At 43.0% G+C, this 21,319-nt stretch overlaps 1 pseudogene; it reads left to right on the top strand.

The window, feature by feature from the left end:
* Positions 1–2,022: 2,022 nt before the first annotated feature.
* LOC148092145 (GTPase IMAP family member 7-like) lies at positions 2,023–2,907 on the top strand (annotated as a pseudogene).
* Positions 2,908–21,319: the final 18,412 nt, after the last annotated feature.

Below are 21,319 nucleotides of genomic sequence, written 5' to 3'. Positions count from 1 at the left end.
CCTCATGCGTCATATTTTTTGTACTTTTCAGTGTAATTTAGGGATAAATCCTGACACTGGGGACAGACAATCAAGGGGAAAATGTGTAGGTACTTTTGCAGGAAGCGCTGACTTCCTTGTAGGGTGTGGACTGGTTTTCCTTCTCAGCAGCCACGCAGGAGAGGACCTGCTCCCCCCACCCCTTTACCAACAGATTCTGCCAGCGAACATTTACCCTTTTGCCTAACCTGGAGAAGAGAAATAGTATCTCACTCAGAAATAGAGCTGTAGTTTTAATTTATTTTACTTATTTTATTTTGTGTGTTTTGATTTCTTTTTTTCTATTATGAGTGTATGTTAATGCCTTTTCATATATTCAGGGCACATTTAAATTTCGTTTTCTCAATGTTTATTCCCATCTCTTGCTCCATTTTCTATCCAGTTGTTGGCCTTTTGTTTTTTTTTTAATAACAGGAAAATTCACTCCCTTTATGCAAGTTGGAAAATGCTTCTTTCCCTAGTTTCACATTTGTGCATTAATTTGTGTATGGTGGCTTTGTCCCATATTACCTGTGAGATTTTTATGTAATCACACCCTATTTCAAGTCTTAGAAGTATTTTCCCTACACCCCGCTTACAAAGAATTTATCCATGTTTGTTCTATTTATATGGATAAGATTTTTACATTTAAACTTGTAACCCATTTGGAATTTGAATGGCATGAGGCAATGGATGCAGCTTCACCCTTTTCTATATGGTTTTATTTATCTCAGAGCTGCTTTATTAGTCCATCTTTCTCCCCATTGATGTGAGATGGTGCCGTCCTGAATGTAACTGTAACACAATGGAATGGAATATAAATGAACACGGTAGGATTAATTTGGTCTGTTTCTAAATTTTCCATTTTTGTTTCACTGGTCTCTCTATTCTGCACAAACATCACACTGCTTTTTTTTTTTTTTTTTTTTTTAATATTGATTTCAGAGAGAGGAAGGGGGGAGAGAGAGAGAGAGAGAGAAAGAAACATCAATGATGAGTCATTGATAGGCTGCCTCTCCTACGCCTCCTGCTGGGGATCGAGCTTAACAGCTGGGGCGTGTGTCCTGACCAGGAATCAAACCAGTATCTCCTGGATCCTAGGTCAGTACTCAAGCTCTGAGCCACACTGGCCAGACCACACTGCTTTAGTTATAGAAACTACGATGCTTGGCTCCTGGGAGAGCCACCCTCCCTCCTTGTTCTTTTTCTTGCTGGTGCCGAACAACTTTCTTTTTTCTTCATTCAAATGAACTTTATAACCCGTTACAGTTTATAACCCACTATTTAACTGTATAACCCACTATTTGTCACCTGCATAAAAACAAAGATGGTAACAAAAATTTGACTTTATAGTTATATAAAATCATGTGAGAGAAGTATCTATTAATTCCAATTTTATGAAATTCTTTAAACCTGAGTCAGGATTGAATTTGGTCAAATGTCTTTTCTTCATCTAGGTAAGTTTCCTCTCCATCTATTAATGGGATGTAACAACCAATTTTCTCATATCGAAACATCCTAGTACTTCTGAAATATATCACACAATCATGGTGTATTATTTTTTAGTGTCTAATAATTTATTTAGGATTTTTGTATTAATATTTCCAAATGAGACACATATGTAGCTTGATATTGGTAAAATCTATGTTAGCTTTACATCAATATTACATTTGATTCCTATAAAAAATGAAAGCTTTCATCTTTTTTATTGCATCAGGAATAGCTCACATAGCATGGAGATGACCAGATCTTTAAAGGTTGAAGTGAGTTCCCCTGGGACAGCACCTCGGCCTTGGACTCTTTTGTAGGAAACTCAACTTTATTATCATCTCTCTGCCCTTCCGGGGATCAGCATGAATAATAGACCATTACAAATTTCCAGGGAGGAAAATAATAAAAGAGGGTTGGGAATGGTCCCCAATTAGCTAAGTTTGCCCTTTCCCCCTCTCCTTCCCTTCACTAAGGTCCTGTGAGTACCTGCACCCCAGAGCCTCTTGATAGAACATGGATGGCCTTGAGGACAACACCCTGAGGATTGTTCCGGTGGGAAAAACTGGAAGTGGGGAAAGTGCGACAGCAAACACCATCCTTGGGAGAAAACAATTTGAGTCTAAAATTGCTCCCCATGCTGTTACCAAGAAATGTCAGGCAGCATTGCAGGATTGGAAGGGGAAGAAGATTCTTGTTGTGGACACCCCAGGGCTCTTTGACACCAAAGAGAAACTGCTGACCACCTGTGAGGAAATGAGCCAGTGTGTCATTGCCTCCTGCCCTGGGCCTCATGCCATCATCCTGGTTCTGCAGCTAGGCCGCTACACTGAGGAGGAGCAGAGAACAGTTGCATTGATCAAGGCCACCTTTGGGGAGCCGGCCATGAAACACATGATCATCTTGTTCACTTGCAAAGATAATTTGGAGGACCAGACAGTGAGTATCTAGCAGAGGCAGAAGCGAACCTACAAAACATCATCAAGGAGTGTGGGAACCGCTGCTGTGCCTTCAATAACAGGAAAAATGCAGGCGAAGCTGTGAAGGAAGCTCAAGTGCAGGAGCTGGTGGAGCTGATAGAGGAAATGGTGCTGAAGAACAGAGGGGTTCACTTCTCTGATCCCATCTACAAGGACACACAGGAAAGGCTGAAACATCAGGCGGAGGAATTGAAGAAACAGTATGCTGATAAATTACAGAGGGAAGTTAAAGTAATAGAAGGAATATGATCAGGGAAAAATATCGCAGCAACAAAAGGAGGGGAAGATAAAATTCCTAAGGGCAAATTATGATAAAAATGTTAAAAAAATAAAGGAAGAAACTGAGAGAAATATATTTGAAGATGGTGTACATCACATTCGGAAGATCCTTTCTAACATATGGCTTAGCTTTTGGAAATGATGTAAATTATGTTGTTGTTTCTTAACCTACAATGGTGTGTTAATGCGAATGATTGTATTTTCCAAAGATGGCTATAGTAGTATCTTCTGTCCCACCCATTGTTCTTGCATTCTGAACTTGATTTTCCTTCTGTAGAGTTATGGGACCTGTGTCTCCTACCTTGAGACTCGATGGACTTTGGGACTGCCTTGACAAATAGTGGATGGTTGTGACTTCTAACGTGAGATAGGGAGAATGCCTCCTTGCTCTCTGGGGTACATGCCCTTGGAAATTGGCCACCATGTTGGGAGGAAGCCCAAGTTGCCCATCGAGAGGCCACGTGAAGAGGACTGGAAGTCACTGGCCCACTCCCCTGGCTGGTATTTCATCTGCCAGAAGAACCAACTTGGCAGCCACACAAATGAGATAAAACAGAAGCCAATTCTCCAGCTGCCTGTCTAGCCACCTCAGATGAAGCTGCAGACAGCAAATATGAGCCTTCCCCACTGTGCTCCCCAACCCCCAGATTGCAGGTTGATGAGAAAAAGAAATGATTCTTGCTGCTTTAAACCACTAGTCTTTGAGATGTTTTGTTATGTAGTGATAGCTAACCAGAAGCATCCTCCCAGCTCATTTCCCATCACACCCACAATGCCAACAAACAGAAGAAATTACAAAATTGGCATAATCAGGCAATGACATATTCTGTATAGTTCAATTAAGGAAAATTTGAATGAGAAACACTGCCTGTGTCCTGTGTTAGCACCACTGGTGATGTATGTTATTTCAGTCCACATCTCTGAGCACTTTGTTAGTGAAGCAGCAGACTTCTCCAGCATGATGGTTCTGTGGTCCCTATGAAGCAGGATAGCGAGAAGCTAAGAAGGATCCAGGGCAAGTGGAATGGGGAGACTGAGATAAAAAATTAAACAGTGCCAAACAGTTTGGGCAGGTAGCAGCCAGTTTGTGAATAGCAAGACCTTGTCTTCCCCAACCAAGGGCACTTGCGAGCAGGGGGTTTACACCTCCTCTCTAACCAGAGAATACATAGGTTAAATCACCCTGGTCTGGGAAGCAGAACACAAAAACCCAATTAATGCCATTTGTGCCAGCTCAACCCAGAGACAGATGAAGTCAGGGAACATATCACAAAAATCCCACTATAGCCAGACAGACCTAAGGTAAAAGTAAAACAGACCAAAGAACAATCCAAAACTCCTCTATATGCTTATTTTGATGCATCAGCATATTAAAAATGCACTGGGAAAGCTGATGAATATTGTACTGAAACTGTCCCCTAAGATTCTCCCCACAGGATATATTCCAAGAATCCTGAAACACTAATCAGAAAGAATATCTGCACCCCTGTGTTCCTAGCAGCATAATTTACAATATTTAAGATTTGGAAACAGCCAAGTGCCCTTCCGTAGATGAGTGGGTAAAAAAGCTGTGGTATATTTAGACCATGGAATACTATGCAGCTGTAAAGAAGAAGGACTTCATATCCTTTGGGACAGCATGGAGGGACCTGGAGAATACTATGCTAAGCGAAATAAGCCAGACAGAGAAAGACAAAGATCACATGGTCTCACTTATGTGTGGAATCTAAAGAACTTAATAAACTCATGAACAATACAGGTTCAGTGACATGGAAGCATGGATCAGACTGAAGAATCTCAGAGGGAAGGTGGGACGGGGTGGGAGGAGGTGGGAGAGATTAGCCAGAAAATTTGTATGCATATATGCAATACCCGTGGACACAGACAGTAGTGTGGTGAAGGCTTGGGGGGGGGAGTGGGTGCTGGGTAGACGGGTCAATGGGAAAAAAAGGAGACATCTCTAATATTTTGAACAATAAATAAATAAATAAATAAATTCATTACATAAAATTAAAATTTTAAAAAGATTGAAACATTAAAAAAAAACTAGAAAACTAGAAAAAAGAAAAAAGAAAAATAAACACACACACAAGAATAAAAGCTCTACGGTGCTAACAGGTATTGGGCAGAGCGGGGATCCGATTCTAAGTCTGTCTGACCTCCGACTTCCCTCCTAACACTGCGCACAACGGCCTCTTCTCGGTTTCCTCTCAGGCCCATGACTCTAAACTCCCATCACATCAGAGCTGCATCAAGAGAGGAAAGGAAAGAGGGGCCACACTCTTTCAGACAGAGAACTGGTAGGAAGCCTGTGACTAGGGAAGCTAGCAGGAGGGTTTCACATACACTGTTCTTGCAGAACAGCCCACCCTCTCCCCTCAGCACCCTCCTCGCCTCATGTGTCACTTTACTGGGGACACAGCTCATCTCTGCTGAATAATGGAAAGGATTCAGCAAACTGCAGTCTAGGTTTCCTCTGCCCTTAGGGACATGGGCAACCCCTGGAGTCCCCACACTCCCTGGGTCCTGCTTCTTTTTCGGTAAAAGGAGGGGGTGAGACTGGGTGGTCTCTAAACTGCCTTCCAGCTCTAACACCTGCCTTGAGGTCAGGGAAAAGGAAGGCTCGTCAGGTAGCCCTCAGTGTCTGTCCCAACAGCAAGTGTATGAAGAGGCACCAGTCATCACACATGTCCTGTCAAATAAATGATGTGTGACATTGTGTTAATACTGCTCCTGACTCCCCCCATTACCCTCAGCGCTAGCCTCTGTCACCATCCCCACCCCTCGCTGTGCTGCTGGCATAGTCTCTGGTCTCTCCTAGGAACAGAGCCTATGCCTTGCACCCCCTGAACCTCCTGCCCTCACAGCTCCACTAGTCAGGGCCGCTTCTCAGCCAGGTTCACTCTCTTTTCAACCAGTTGATGAGTTCTCAGAATTTCTCCAAAGAAGCTCTTTGTGTTGGTGCTTTTGCTTTCACTGTGAGGATCAAGTGTTTGTGCCTTCAGAACCCACTGACCCAGGAAGCTCAAGTTGACTGGAGCCAGTGGAGGAACTGCTGGCCTAAAGAAGTTAGAAATCTTGCCCCTAATTTGGTGGGTGCTTCAGTTTGTCAAGTCGAAACATTTTTCCTCCAAGTGCCCCATCTCACACCAAAATTTCCAAAGGTATACTCAGTGTTTTGGGTTATAGAAGACCAGGAACAGTGTCTTCCATCCTCCTGGGTGCACTTGGAGCCTGTAGGGTGATCCTGGAAGAAGGGAGATGGTCATTTGACTTGGTGGATCTTCAGGTGCTCGCTAGTGATTGTACAATATGGGTTTTGAGCCTAGTATTTAGGAGGGTCTCGAGTTACTCCTTCAAAATTAACAAGACTTTGGTACAAAGCCAAAGGGTCTAAACCATTGGAAGCCAAGTGAAATAAAGGAACACGAGTCCTGGAAAAATGTCTTCCAATGATCACATAGCCTCTCAGGATTTTTCATATGGTTCTTGCAAGACTGAAAGTCTGCATGACCTGAGCAGTAAATATGTACCTGAGGAATAGATGCAACTTTCCCTACTAAGCTTCCCACCTTCTCCCAGGTCAGGCCCAGACAGAGACAGCTTGTCCTAGATTCACCAGTGGATGCATCCAACAGGCTCTGGAAATTGTGTTTAGGTGAGAGGCAAGCTGTTAAAGCTCTCACGGTGGACAAGATGTTCTAGTTATCTGTTGCATCACCATAAAATACTGAGTGTTTTATTATACATTTTGGTTCACTAGATTGAGAAATTGGATAAGTCCATGCTTAAGCTTGAAGGTAGGTACTAAGAGGACCAGATGTGGCAGGAAGTAGTGGACAATAGGGTGGCTACCCATGGAGGGAAGCAGCTAGATTTGGGAATGATGGTGTTGATGACCATGTCATTGGACCAATTAGTGCTGTTAATGACTTGTGTCACCTAGAAAGGGCCAATAAAAGAGTCACTTGACTTCTAAAAATTTAAAGATCGGGACCAGCTATTAATTTGCAAGGTCTGGCACAAAAGGAAAATACCTGGTCCCACATTCAAAAACCATGAAAAATTCCAAGGTGACATTACAGAGCATTACACCATGTGAGGGGCCACTCTAAGCACAGAGCCCTGAGCAGCCCTACAGTTCACCCACCCAGGAAGCTCACCTTTACAGGCTGCATATATATGAGTTGAGAGGTGAGCCAGAACTTCATCTCCTGCTCAAGGTATCTCCACCACTGGCCAATCTCACTTCACTCTCCACATTCCTTGCATGAACCTTGTTCAGGCAAAAGCTGCCTTGGATGATTTTCTGGTCAACTAATGGCTTCTCCAGGTATTAAGCTCAGGTACACTCTTCAGTTCCCTAAAGGGAAGAGGGAACTGGCTGAGACAGAATCCACAGGTGCTACAGGGCATAGGACCCAGGTCTTGAGTGGTAATAGCCTTGAGGCCATTGACCATGAGGAGCATCTAGAACCCAGCTCCCACCTCTGAACCCTACCTTAGGGGTGACCTCCCTCTAGAAGACTTGTGATAGGAGGAGAGATGCCTCGTCTGTCTCCTGCACTGTTCACCTGGCCATGCTCCTTGTCAGTAAGAACTCCTTTCCACTTCCAGCTCTGCTGTGAGCCACCTGTCTCTCTGCTGCCGGTCCCCACCTGCAAGTCCGTGAAGTTGCTCTAACCCTTCCAGGATGCTGGTCCTGCACATAGTCAGAAGCAAGAGGATGGATGTTGAGAAAGACACGGCTTCCTTTTTGACATTTTCCCTTCATTCCTTTTTCCTCTTTGTTCTTTACCTCATACACACAGAGCAATGTGGATATATATGGACTTTTAAAAACATTGGGGGTTATTAAAACACATTTATTTAACTTCAATCAGAGTCTGCTGGCAGAACTTCGGGCTTTTCTGCTGCTATGATCTATAGAAATTCAAAGCACAAATTTATTACGACAATGCAGAAATAATAGCAGGAGGTGAAAAGAACGGTTCCTGACACTGTCCTGACTCATCTACAAACAAACAATTAACCTTGGTATTTCAGTTACTCTTGCTGCCATAACAAATTACTACAAATTTAGTGGCCTGAGACAATACAAATTAATTCTCTTAGAGTTCTGAAGATCAGGAGCCTGAAATTAGTCTTACGGAGGTAAAACGAAGGTGTCATCAGGGCTAGTCTTTCAGGAGGATCCAGGAGTGAATCCAACTCTTGCTTCTTCCAGCTTTTGGAAGCTTCCAGATTATTTTAGTTGTGACCCCATCACTCCAAGCTCTCCTGCCATCATAACATTGCCTTCCTCCTTTTACCTTCTTGCCTCCCTCTTCTAATGGCCTTTGTAATTACTTCTGGGACTCATTCAGAAATACTGGCATAATCTCCCCATCTCAAAATCATTCATTTAATCACATCTGCATTAAGGTAACCCTCACAGGTTCTGGGGATTAGGACATGGCTATACTGGGGAGATGGATTTTCAGTCGACCACTTGTGGATAAGTTAACCTCTTTGCAACTCACTTTCCTAATCTTTTAAAAGGATATTTGCTTCATAGGGTTGGTGTTGGTACCAGCAAGTGTGGTGCTGCTGTAAACAATCATTAAAATGTGGAAGTGGCTGTGGAATTAGGTGATGGACAGACACTGGGAGAATTCTGAGCAGGCATCTGACAGAAAGGCCTACATTGCCTTGAAGAGACTGTTGCTGGGAATTTGAATATTAAAGGTGAGATCTCAGATCAAAGTGAGGACTGTGTTACTGGACACAGGAGGAAAGTTGACACTGATACACAATTGGGAGAAGTTGCTGAGTTGTGTTGTGCTGCTGGGTGGAAAGAAGAGCTTATAGGTGATGAACTTGAGTCTTTAGCTGAGGAGGTTTCCAAGCAGAGTGTTGGGGGTGCAGATTGGTTTCACCTTGTAAAATGCAAAAGGCAAGAAATCAGAGGGATGCATCCACCAGGCTAGAACCTCCAAGGACTGCCAGGAGCCGGGAGGAGCTGGGAGCCAGCAAGGGAGGATCATCTCCAGCACCTTCAGAGAGAGCGGGGCTCTGCCAACCTTTTCATGCTGGACCCCTAGAACTATGGGACCATAAGTTTCTGTGGCCTCAAGCTGCTCAGTGTGTGGTGCGGTGTTTCAGCAGCCCTGGAATCTCACACAACACTTCACTCCTTCTCCACCTCTTCTCCTGCCTTTCTCGCCTTCCGTCATCTCTACACCCCAGAGATTTCCCCTTCTGTAGGAGCTAGGGTTTAGAGAGTAGCTGCCCCACCCCCCCTCCACATGTGGACCAGAAGGACCGTGGAGGTCATGGAAGGGTGAATTGCTGGGTTCCTTGGAGGCCTTGAATCTGCCTCACCCTGTTTCTCAGAAACTTCTCAGTGCCCAGGACTCTACACCCGAGAGGTGCCCCAACCCACCCTCTTTACTTTTGCCCTCTCTGAACTCAGGCCCTTAACCGCAGAACTTATCAGTTATCAACAATGAATACAACACCTAGACAGAATTAAAGCCTTGCTCCTTTTTGACAGACACAGAGGGAACGAAGGACTCCTGGACTGTTAAGGGGAACCGGCAGACTGACAGTGGGTATGAGCCCAGCAGGTCCTGAGACCACCTCTGCCTGAGAGCTCACTCCAGGCCCACCAGCAAGAGTCGACCTCGCCCTCCCAGAAAACAACCAATTCACACAAAAGAATAGGTTTACAAAAACTCACAGACACAGACAACAGTATGGTGGTCACAAAAGGGAAGGGTGTGGGTGGGGAGTAAATGGAAAAGAGGGTCCAATATATGGTGAAGGCAGAAGACTACACTTGGAGTGGTGGGCACACAATGTAATATACATAGGGCATATCATAGAATTTTACACTTGAAAGCTATCAGTGATATCACTTCTGTCTCACCAATGAAGTTAGTGGCAGCCATTTCCCCTTACAAAATAAAACGAAATGAGCTTTCATGCATTAAATACACCTGACTGAGGAGCCACCTGCCTCAGCCACAGCACAGGATGGCTAACCTGTCTGACAGGGTGTCCCCTTCTATTAGCCCAATGACACTTGCTTTGTCCCATGAGCTTCAGAGCAGACTGTCATCATAGCACATCAGCGCTGGTGTCTGCCATTAACACCTGAAATGTGGTCAGGAAAAGTGAGTGGGTCTGTTTCTGCCACTATCGGGTCTATGGCTTTGGACAAACTATCACCCCTCTGACCCCGGTATCTCTACAGATGAGAAGATGGGGAAGTGTCAGATCATGCAGGTCGGATGTCGCCCAAGGAACTACATCACACGCCAATATCTGGGCCTTGCCCATGAGAACAAGTCCAAGACTCTCCCACCAGTAAGAACCCTGAGCACTGGCCGCGTACCCACACTTCCTCACAGATTTGGGGTGATTGTGGTGATTAACCTGTGACACTGCTCAGGGTCCTCATGGAAGACCATATGCAGAGACCAGTCCTGGGACTCTTGGCCTGAGGGGTCTGGTGTGAAGGAGCAGCATCACTATGGGCCCTCTGCTCCCATGCTGTCTGTCCCCAGGTCATCAGAACGATGCACAGTTACAGACAGGGACAGACAGCAGCTCCATTTACCACGTGGAACCAACAGCCAAGAAGGCAGAGGCAGGGAAGCAGGGGTCTTTCTCCCACAGTTTTCTGTTGCTCTCAGGACACCCTCTGCTCCCTTCCTAAATCGTCTTCCAAGACTTTTTATTCCCCTCCCTCCAAACCCCACAAGGTTGCTTGGAAACCCCCTGAATTCCAGCCCTTCCATGATGCCAGGGGCAGAAGAAGAGGCTGCTTCCAACAGGAACCGAGGGAAGAATTCAGAGGCTCCTGGGTCCATCTGGGACTGTCAGTCAGTTGCCCTATGTCTGAGATTTTCAGGTTCGTTTACACAGTTTCTGCTGTTATCTGCATTTCCTCCTTTCGGTTTTAGCTTTACAGTTTTTCTTCATTCCAATCCTCCCATAAAGATATGTTCTTAAGTGCTTTATGACTACTGAGATATGCTGTAAATAAATATTTAACAAGGGACTAAAGGACAATTCCCTTGTATATCTCAGCATATCACAAGACCGTTAAACTGTTTTGTTCCTCATAATCCCTCCCTTTCCAAGGAATGAGGTACAGGGTGGTTTAGTGTAAATTCAGCTGTAAACAGGAAAGCAAGCATCCCACCTACACCACAGCCCTTTCCTGCTTCACATTCTCTTAATTGAGTTTCACTCATCAATTCAAGTTGTGGTCACAGCACAGGCCAGAAAGGCTGGGTTACAGGGCCCATGTCCCCTTACTTGGACCTGCTGAAGTGTTCAGAGGACTGAGAGGAGAAGGCTGGGCCAAGAAGAAACCTCACCATGGAGATCGCACTGAACTGTGCTCAGGGTCTGATTTGGACCCCTCCTAGGCTGGTGCTGGCCTGGGGATGAAGTGGAGGAGTTTCCTGTGAGGCTCCAAACCGTCAGCAGTTTCTCCTCCAGGGCAGGGGCAGCTCTTAGCACTTTGACGCTGACCTGAGCCTATCAAAATAAACTCTGTCCTAAATTGGAACTGGTGCTCACAGATGTTGCCATCTTTCAAATTCTACAGTGAAGTTCTGAAAGCTTCACTGGTGACTTGATAGCTGAGCAACTTCATTGTTTTTAAATATTGTTGATCATGAAGAAATATCACTTGAAAATTAGAATTAAAAGACTCATGCCTGATCTGGGAGAGACCATAAATGATTATTTGGAATTATAAGGAGACACCAGCATTTCTCCTGTCCTCTGAGTATAACATATCTCATTCAGTGGAAAGCCAAAGACTCCAGCTAAAGACAGCAACCTGAAGGCATTGGCAGCTGTCACTTGGGCCCGCATTTAGCAATTTGTCATCCACCTCCACTCAAGACAACAAAAAGGGAAAAGTGAACTATACAAAATGCATGCACTCGGCAGGGAGGAATATGAGGGAGCTAGCTGGGTAGCCACGTTGAATCCAAAATTACTGACAGAGTTTCCACCTGTTGACAGCATTGTGAGGAACCCTGCAGACTTATTACTGGTGAAACAACCCTAAGTGGTGAATTTATTTTTAATTCAAAGCTCTAAAATTTGCACTAAGGTCATATAGCAAATGAGGAAATGTTACTTATTTTTTAAATGTAGTAAATCTCAGTAAGTAGAGTGATAGTCTGTGCGGTACTTGAGCCAGCCTTCCTCTTCCCCCTTACTGACATTCTGCTCAGCATGAAGGTAACTCCATTCTGGGCAGGTGTGGTGAAATGAATGGGATCCCTCTCCCTACAGTTACCCATCAAGGGTCTGCTACCTTGCCAGTAGGAGCAGGCTGGCAGCATTTCTCATGCCTTCCAACTCTGAGTTGCAAGACTAAACTGGTGAATGCAGCCAGCTTCACCCTCCTGCTTCTCTATTCATAGTGCAGAGGCTCAATCGCAGGTACCACAGGCTCAGGATCCAGGGAGACCAGCTGCCCACACGCCAGCTCCCTCATATGATGAAGGGTCCATAGTGGGAGAGGCAGGTTGAGAAGACCAGAGGATACCATCCCCTGCTCAGAGCCTAGAGCTGTGGCTCAGACATTTTGTTCAGGGAGAAAAGAAGTCCATAATTACAGAGAAACCCAAAGCTCTCCTCAAAGGAAATGACTATTTGAAGCAAAGTGTGGGAAGTTCAAAGTGGTTTTTTTTAAAACACTGATGATTTTAATGATAAGTAATTTAGAGGAGACTGATCATCCTACAAGAGACTTTCCAGAGAAATCACAGGCAGAAAATTTACCAGGGAGAATCAGGAAAGTAGACAGGTACAAATGGTCCTTCTGGATTCAGAGAAAATGTGAAAGACTGACCACAAAAACCACCCCTTAAAAGGAAAACCCAATTGAATTATATCAAACTGTGGAGTCAATTATGCACAAAGGCATTGTCAAAGAAAACAAAAAAAAAAACAACAAAATAAACTGAAGAACAAAATAGATCCAGTGACTGGTGAATCTCTGAGGAAAGGCAAGGGTGGGTGGAGAGAGATTAACCAAAAATTTATAAGGGTATATGCATAATTCATGGACACAGACAATAGTGTGGTTAAGGCCTGGGATTGGAGGGTGAGTGTGAGGTAGGAGTCAATGGGGGGGAGGAGGGGGACATCTGTAATACTTTCAACAATAGATACACTTTTAAATAAGTAAATTAATTAATTAAAACGAGAACAATCAGCTGGTGATTACTAGCCCTAACAGCTGGGTGTAATACCAATAGAGACACACAGATTAACAAAGAGATTAAGGAAAGAGACAATCAAACAGAGCACTGCTAAAACAATTGTCATCTAGGGGACATCTCAAGGTTACACCCTCTGAAAACAATATCAGAGTTTTCACAATGCAAGGGAAATAAAGTTCACCAGAAGAGTCCAGCTAAGTTTTTAAACGAACATGTAAGCAACAGCAAATTGAGCTGTAGAAATACAGAAGGTAGGTCAATATCCTGATTTCCTACACTATATTATCTAAAATGCCTATATATATATATACAAAGAAATATACAGAAACAGGGAGGTGTAACCCATGAAGAAAAGCAGAATGTGGACTTAGTACTTCAGAATCACAGGTGGGCAGGGGTCTTTATGTTCTAAAAGTACAGATATGTGAACCAAAATCTTTAAGAAACATACATTTTACAGGATCCCCTAGATAATTCCCAAAGACAGGAGGTTCAGGAAACCCTGGACTCAGTGAATAGACTCAGACCCTTGGAAGACCGGGGGTGGGGATCGAACCTGCAACCCACCTATGTGTCCTTGAGCAGGAATCAAATCTGTGACCCTTCTGTGCACAGGCCAATGCTCTAACCACTGAGAACACCAGGGAGGGTTAAAGACAAGAACTTCTGAACAATATAAAAACCAATTGATGTAAAATTTGAAAAAATTGCAAATATTATTCTTTAGAGCTACACGAGAAGTGTGATATATGACACTGCCCAAATAGTATTGTAGGTCTTAAAGAATTCCCAAAGCTATGAAGAAATGTTATGAACTCAGTGGGGAAATTCAAATTGGTGGTACAGATATTTTTCAATCTTTTGAACATGTCAGATAATGGAAGCATCTGCTTAATACTCCAGTCTCACTCTGTCTGCCCCAGAATTACTGGACCAAGCCTCCTCCACTCCTGGATCATGCTTCTATTTGTCTAGATTGTCTCCAGAAACATTTCATCGACCTCCACTGATACACAGTATTTGATTCAAAAATTGAAGTCACTTTAGGTATGACAAGTCAGACGACGAGGCACGACTGTTGTCTGTTTGCAAGAGTTGTCAGACACCGGTATTCCTCTGTTGCGTATGTTTCTAATCTCGTAGGAGGGCCCTTCATTGGGGGACCCTAACCTAGGCCTGATACAGGGCAGTAAGGAGCTAGGAAAATTCCAGGGTAGGAGGCATAGGGAACTGAGATAGGGAAGTTGAAGCAACGCCAAACAAAGTGGGCAATTGGCAGCCAGCTTTTCAATAACAAGCCTTATCTTCCCAGCCAAGGACACTTGAGAGCAAATAGTTAAAAGCCTCCCTAACAAGAGAATGAAGAAAAGGAAGGGAGAAGGGGAAAGTGGGAAAAGGGCAGTTTTACTCCCTAAGCAGAGAAGCCAGCAGTCTGGGGGCTTGGCAAGATAAAATTGCCAGGTGCTTCTCATGAGTCCTGGGAAGGCCACAGCAAAGTCAAAAAGGACCTTGAGAACGAATGTATACCAGAATATTCAGCAGAGGGGTTCTGAAACCTAGAGGCAGGAGGGAGTATAAGGCCTCAGACCCCCACCCAACTCACCCTTCAGTCTAGCTGAGAGCCCCTCTGTGCTTCATAAGCCAGATGTATAGATTTATCCACCTTACCTCTAGAATAATGGTGCTTGCTTTAATAAAATTGGTTTCACGACAGCGCAATCATCTGGAGTTTTCTCATTGAAATTTATTTATATGAGAACACAAGAATCAATGGTGGGAACAACCTTGTCCATCCAACTTGGGGGGCTGTCCAATGACACCTCTCTGGTGTCTGTGAGAGGTGCCTGCAACAGACCTGTTCGAAATGGAAGATAGGATGTCTCCAGGCCCTTCCCTGTGATGCTGAGAACACAGCGGGACAATCCACGGAGCCCTGTTTACAAGAGAGGACTCAGCCAGCTGAATAGTCCCTGTGAGAATTCACTGGTGCCTGACCTTCCTAGGGAAATGTTTCCATCTCATCCAAGGCAGCAGTAGGACTTACACCTAAGATGCAGGGCATGCCCGGGACAGAGTATTAACTTACTGTCTTGTACTTTCATGACCTGTGGTCCAAGTGGACTAACACATGCTGTCATCAGAGTGGGTGCCAGGGGCTCCTCCCTGCTCACCGCTTTCTTTCAGATTCCCAGGGTGCATGAGGCCCTCACTAAAGATCTGTCACCCTACAGTTAGGAGATTTGCAGAAACTGGGCTCAAGGGACATTGCCACAGCATGGAGAGTCCCAAATCTCTCTTGCTCTTTGAGGGAACTTTCTGAGATCACTTCCTCAAGCTTCCCTCTACATTCTCAATCATGTGCCGCAGTCCTGTCTATTTTTCCCCAAATTCCTATAAACTTGAAATTCAGTTCTTTAGCTGGTTTCCACAGTAACAACATGTAGGAAGCGTTGTGTAGCCTTTAGCTTCTATACTGGAGATTTTGAAAGTCACAAGGAGGGTCCCACAGGCAGCCCTGGGCATTACTGCACCAAGCTGACTGGTGTCGTTCTGGAAAGAGGGAGAGCTTAACCCCCAACCCTGGAGGGAGAAGCTCTGGGTGATACTTCATAAATTACCCTCTTCTCACAAGAGGAAAGGGTGGTCTGTTTCAGGATGTGGGACCACTACCTGCTATTCTATTTACTTTTCGCAAAAAGGAAACAGACTGCCTTCTCTCCCTCTTGGCCAGTGGTGGCCACATCAGAGCTGCATTTGGGTTCCTTGTTTCATTCTCTGGGCAGACCACTGAGTTCTCTGTCAGGTGGGTCTCGCTGAGTCTGACTTGTTTGGTGTCATCTTCTCAGACTGTGACTCTTTGGTCGTCAGGTGGCCCCAGATGTGCAACTGGCTCCCTTCCATCCAGAGAGAAGAATGAAGTCCCCTAACTTTGGCCTCTGGTCCCTGCTACTGTATTTACTCATCTTGTGAACAACCTCACCATTCTTTTAACATTATTTCTGTAAGTGATGACCTGTTAACTAATGTGTGGCTGCAATTAGATAGCCTGTTTGCTCTAGAATTCTATAAACTAACTTCAAATGCAGTCGACTCTGACCTTCAGACATTCTGGATCTGGGATTATTGCTGACCCAGCTGCCCAGAGTTTCTGATATTGGAGACTCTCCCTACGAGTCCTCTCAGGGTATCAGCAGACTATAAACACTTTATTGGAAGAAGGAAATGGTCACTGGGGGAGTTGATAAACTCCAAGCCTGGGAAAGCCAAACAGGTGTACATTCTAGGACACCTCTGTCTCCTCCATTTGGGCTTTGTGCCATTTGGACCTTGTAAAGGCCATTCCTGGTAATCTGTTGGCGTGAGATAAGTTCAAATACCAGAGGGTTGGTTTGAGAGGCCTTGTTTGTTTGAACTTAATCTTTACTTTGGAGTTTGTTTCTGTTTTAAAATGAGCGGTTCAGGCCTGGCCAGTTTTGGCTCAGTGTTTAGAGCATCGGCCTGTGGGCCGAAGTTGTCCCAGGTTTGGTTCCAGGCAAGGGCATGATCCTCAGTTGCAGGCTTGATCCCAGGCCCTAGCTGGGGAGGGTGTGGGAGGCAACTGAAAGATGTGTCTCTCTCACATCAATGTTTCTCTTCCTCTATCTCTCTCTCCCTCTCTCCCTCCACTCTCTCTGACGAGCAATGGAAAAAACATCCTCATGTGAGGATTTGAAAAATAAATAAAATAAAATAAAATATAATATAAAATAACATAAAATAAAATAAATTAAAAAATAAAATGGGTGGCTCAGTCTCAGGTCTACCAGAGAATCCTTTAGGCCATAGTTTAGCTGACCCGTTGACTTCTATCTATAAGCCAATAACTGATTAGAAATGTTTTGCCAAAGGCCTGGTAATTGGGATGAGATCTCTTAAGTGGAAGGTTTCCCGTTGTTACATAATAAGGATTCTATTCAGAAAAGATCTAAGTAGATGGTTCAAAGAGGCAAAAAAGTTCTCACTCCTCTCCCAGACAGTAAAACTCAGGAAGAAGGAAAACACAATGAAGTGAGTCTTTTAAACACCCTAAATCTTCCTCTTGGAGGCCTGGGAGCTGCTGAAGTCCTGGGAGTAATGGGGGAACTGATGCAGGCTGTGGGAGCAGCAGGGGCGACTGCCCCTCCTCAGTGTGCAGGAGAAGCTGGCCGTCAGCCGTCCACCCTTCTGACCTTACACTTTCTATTACAATGAGTTTTGCAGTTTTGCACACCTTTCAAATGTCATTAACTGTGAGAAGATTTTACTTGAATACCAAATACATATAATGTTTATATTTAAAAGGGCCTGATTTGTGTTCAAGAGGAAATCAGGGTTGTAGTAAATTTCAACACTGCACAAATAATAAAGCATTCACTCTTTCAATAGAAATTGTCCCACATAATGCTTTTAATAATTTGCTATTGAAAGAATAGATGTTTTTTTTTTTTAATGTGCAGAGTGAATTATTTCTTCATAGTACTAGAGTTAGGACTAGGGCTTCTTTATTGCTTCTTAAATATCATATATTTGATATGCCCAGGCTGCATACAATTTTAAGCAGAGTAAAACTACTATTGTAAAGCTGTGAAAATACTATTAGTAAGAACTTGTTCCCCCAGAAATTTGGTGTCTTTCAAATAATACATTGACCTTAAAACATTTGAATATCCAGCCAATTTATTCCTTAATGAGGTAAATTCTCATTTTCAATAACTTACTGGTGCTGAAATGGCTCACTAGCTGTGGTCTGACCCAGTTAATTTACAAATACAGATTACATAGCACCTATTAAAGCTGCATTTAGAGAGTCTATGGTACATTGACTAGGCAGAACTCATCTAAAATATTCTCAGAAATATCATATATTTGATATTTCTATATATTTTCTATACCTCATCAGTTTCATTCAACAAATAAAGTTTTAAATTTTTACAAAGCTACTAGGATTTACACATTTCTATTTAAACATTGACATATAGAGAATTGATTGACTGCTCATAATTGAATTGGTAAGGTTAGAAACAACTGTTCCTAAGATCTCACCATGAAATAATCAGGTTCAATAAAAATTGATTATGGGATGGAATGAACTGAGTATAATTATAATTTTTATGACTTTGTTCAAAATATTACTGATTTTTAAATCTTTTTGTTCCTTTCCAGATGTAAGGAAACTTGATTTTTAGAGCAATTTGGTGGATTATACCTTGATAAGTAATATCAAAGACTTTATATTCTTCTCCCTACTGATTCCTCCAGAATTTGAAAACTCTTATTGCGTGACTATTATTACTTTCTTAACAACATGTCTGTTTGCATGAATCCAACAAGAATCTGTTCTCTTTATAACAGGTCATGAGTGGAAACTTTTTATTAACTGAGCCTTTGACTGCAATGTCATATATGAGAGAGACATGCCTAGACTCTGAATGTCACCAGAAAGCTTTAAAGAATTAAGATTTGGGGTGGAACGTGTCATTGGGGAGCAAAAGGGACATCTGTAACATTTTAAACAACAACAACAACAAAATTAAGATTGACTATGGAAGCTGATAAAACCCCTTGGAAAAACTGCCTGGTACCTTGATTATTTACATGGTCCATGGCAGTCTTTCCAGGTCAGAACGAAGGTTGCTTTCCTGGGAGATGGCAAAGAAAGAACCTCAAGACATTTTTGGGTAGGGAACCTCAATAACTTTAGAAATTTATCATTTTTATGAGTATTCCAGGAAAATTCTGACGACAACTATGTGGCTTGGCTTCTTTGTCCTGAGAGGCTTGGGTCAATTTCTGGGTTCACTGTTTGTTCCATTGATCAATATGCCTGTTCTTGTGCCAGTGGTCGGCTGTGTTGATTACAGTGGCTTTGTAGTATAACTTGATATGTGATATTGTGATCCCTCTAAGTTTGCTTTTCTTTCTCAAGATTGCTGAAGCTATTCGAGATCTTTTTTGGTTCCATATAAATTTTTGGAGTATTAGTTCTAGATCTGTGAAATATGCCATTGGTATTTTAATAGGGATTGCATTGAATTTATAGATTGCTTTGGGTAGTATGGACATTTTAATGAGGATAATTCTTCCAATCCATAAACACGGTATTTTCTTCCACTTGTTTATATCCTCCTCTGTCTCTTTTTTCATCATTCTGTAATTTTCCTAGTAGAGGTCTTTTACCTCCTTGGATGTTTATTCCTAAGTATCTTAGTTTTTTTGTTGCAATGGTAAATGGGATTGTTTTTTAGTTTCTCTTTCTGAGAGTTCATTATTGGTGCATAAAAATGCCACTAATTTCCGGATGTTCATTTCCTATCCTGCTACCTTGCCAAATTCATTTATTAAATCTAGTAGTCCTTTGGTGGAGTCTTTACGGTTCTCCATATAAAATATCATGTCCACTATGAATAATGACAGTTTCCCTTCCTACTTTCCAATTTGGTTGCCTTTTATGTTTTCTTGTTGTCTGATCCCTGTGGCAAGGACTTCCAGTACTATGTTGAATAAGAGTAGTGAAAGAGGATACCCCTGTCTTGTTCCTGTTCTTAGGTGAAATTGTTTTCTTTTTGCCCATTGATTATGATGTTGGATGTAGGTTTGTCATATATGTCCTTTATTATGTTTAGGTATGATGCCTCTATTCCCACTTTACTGAGAGTTTTTATCAAAAATGGGTGTTGGATTTTGTCAAATGCTTCTTCTGCATCTGTTGATATGATCATGTGATTTTTGATTTTCAATTTGTTTATGTGATGTATCACGTTTATTGATTTGTGAATATTATACCAGCCTTACATCCCTGGAATAAATCCCACTTGGTCATGGCGTATGATCATTTTAATATATTGCCAGATCTGGGTTTTTAAAATATTTTATTGGTTTTTTTTTTTTAGAGGGAGGAAGGGAGAGAGAGAAGCAACAATTTGTTGTTCTCCATGTTCATGCATTCATTGGTTGATAGTTGTCTGTCTCCTGACCAGGAATCAAACCCATAACCTTTGTAGTGCTCGAATCCACTGAGCTCCCAGGAGAGGGCTCCATATGGTTTTGGTCAAACTAGCTAAATATTTATCAATTTGTTGATATTTTCAGTGAACTAATTTTGGTTTGGTTAGTATCTTATATTTTTTCTATTTCTAGTTTATTGATTTCCACCTACTCTTTATTGTATTCTTCTTGTGATTGCTGTAGGTTTAGTTTGCTGCCTTAATCACTGCCTTAATGTGGAACATTAGGTTATTGGATTGAGGTCAACAGCAATACTGTCATAGCAGAGGACGTTAACAACCCACTGACTTTACTGGATAGATCTTCCAGACCAAAATCAACAAGGAAACAGTGATTCTAAATGACACACAAGATCAGATGGATTTAACTGACATTTACAGAATATTTCACCCCAAAGTTGCACCATATGCATTCTCCTCAAGTGCACATGGGACATTCTCAAAGATAGACCACATGTTAGGACACAAAACAAGCCTCTACAAGTTCAGGAAGAGTGAGTGAAATCCATATCAAGCATCTTCTTGGGCATTGAGACCATGGACTACTAGGCAGCTGTAAAAATGAAGGATCCCTTACCCTTTGAGACAGCATGGTGGGACCCAGAGAGTATTATGCTAAGGGAAATAAACCAGTCAGAGAAAGACAAGTATCACATGATCTTACTCACATGTGGAATCTAATGAACAAAAATACACCAATAAATAAATTAGATCCAGAGACACAGAAGCAAGAAAAAGACTGAAGAATCTAAGAGGGAAGGCAGGGGTGCGTGGGAGGGTGGGGAGAAATTAACCTAAGAACAGACAATAGTGTGATGAAGGCCTGGGGGGTGGTGTATTCCGGGGGGGGGGGGGGGGCAGGAATCAACGAGGAGGAAAAGGGAACATTTTATTACTTTCAACACTGAAGATAAATTTTTTAAAAAACAACAACAATGAGGCTGCTCAGCTGTTTATTGACCAGTGAAGCTTTGAAAATGTCATTGTTTGAATTTGAAAGATGCCACCATCCATGAGCACCAGTCCCAACAGAGAGAAGAGTTTATTTCGTTTGGCTCAGGTCAGGGTCAAAGTGCTCAGTGTTGTGCCTGCTCAGGAACTGCTGAGGGTTTGGAGACACAGGAAACTCCTCCACTTCATCCTCAGGCCAGCACCAGCCTAGGAAGGATCTGAACTAAACCCTGAGCATAGTTCAGTGTGATATCCATGGTGAGGTTTCTTCTTGGCCCAGCCTTCTCCTCTCAGTCCTCTGAACACTTCAGCAGGTACAAGTAAGGGGATGTGGGCCCTGTAA

This window comes from Miniopterus natalensis, chromosome 10 (assembly GCF_054644295.1).
Source record: "Miniopterus natalensis isolate mMinNat1 chromosome 10, mMinNat1.hap1, whole genome shotgun sequence".
Taxonomy (NCBI): Eukaryota; Metazoa; Chordata; class Mammalia; order Chiroptera; family Miniopteridae; genus Miniopterus; species Miniopterus natalensis.
The sequence above is the reverse complement of the archived record's forward strand: the minus strand, read 5'-3'. Positions and strand labels throughout refer to the sequence as shown.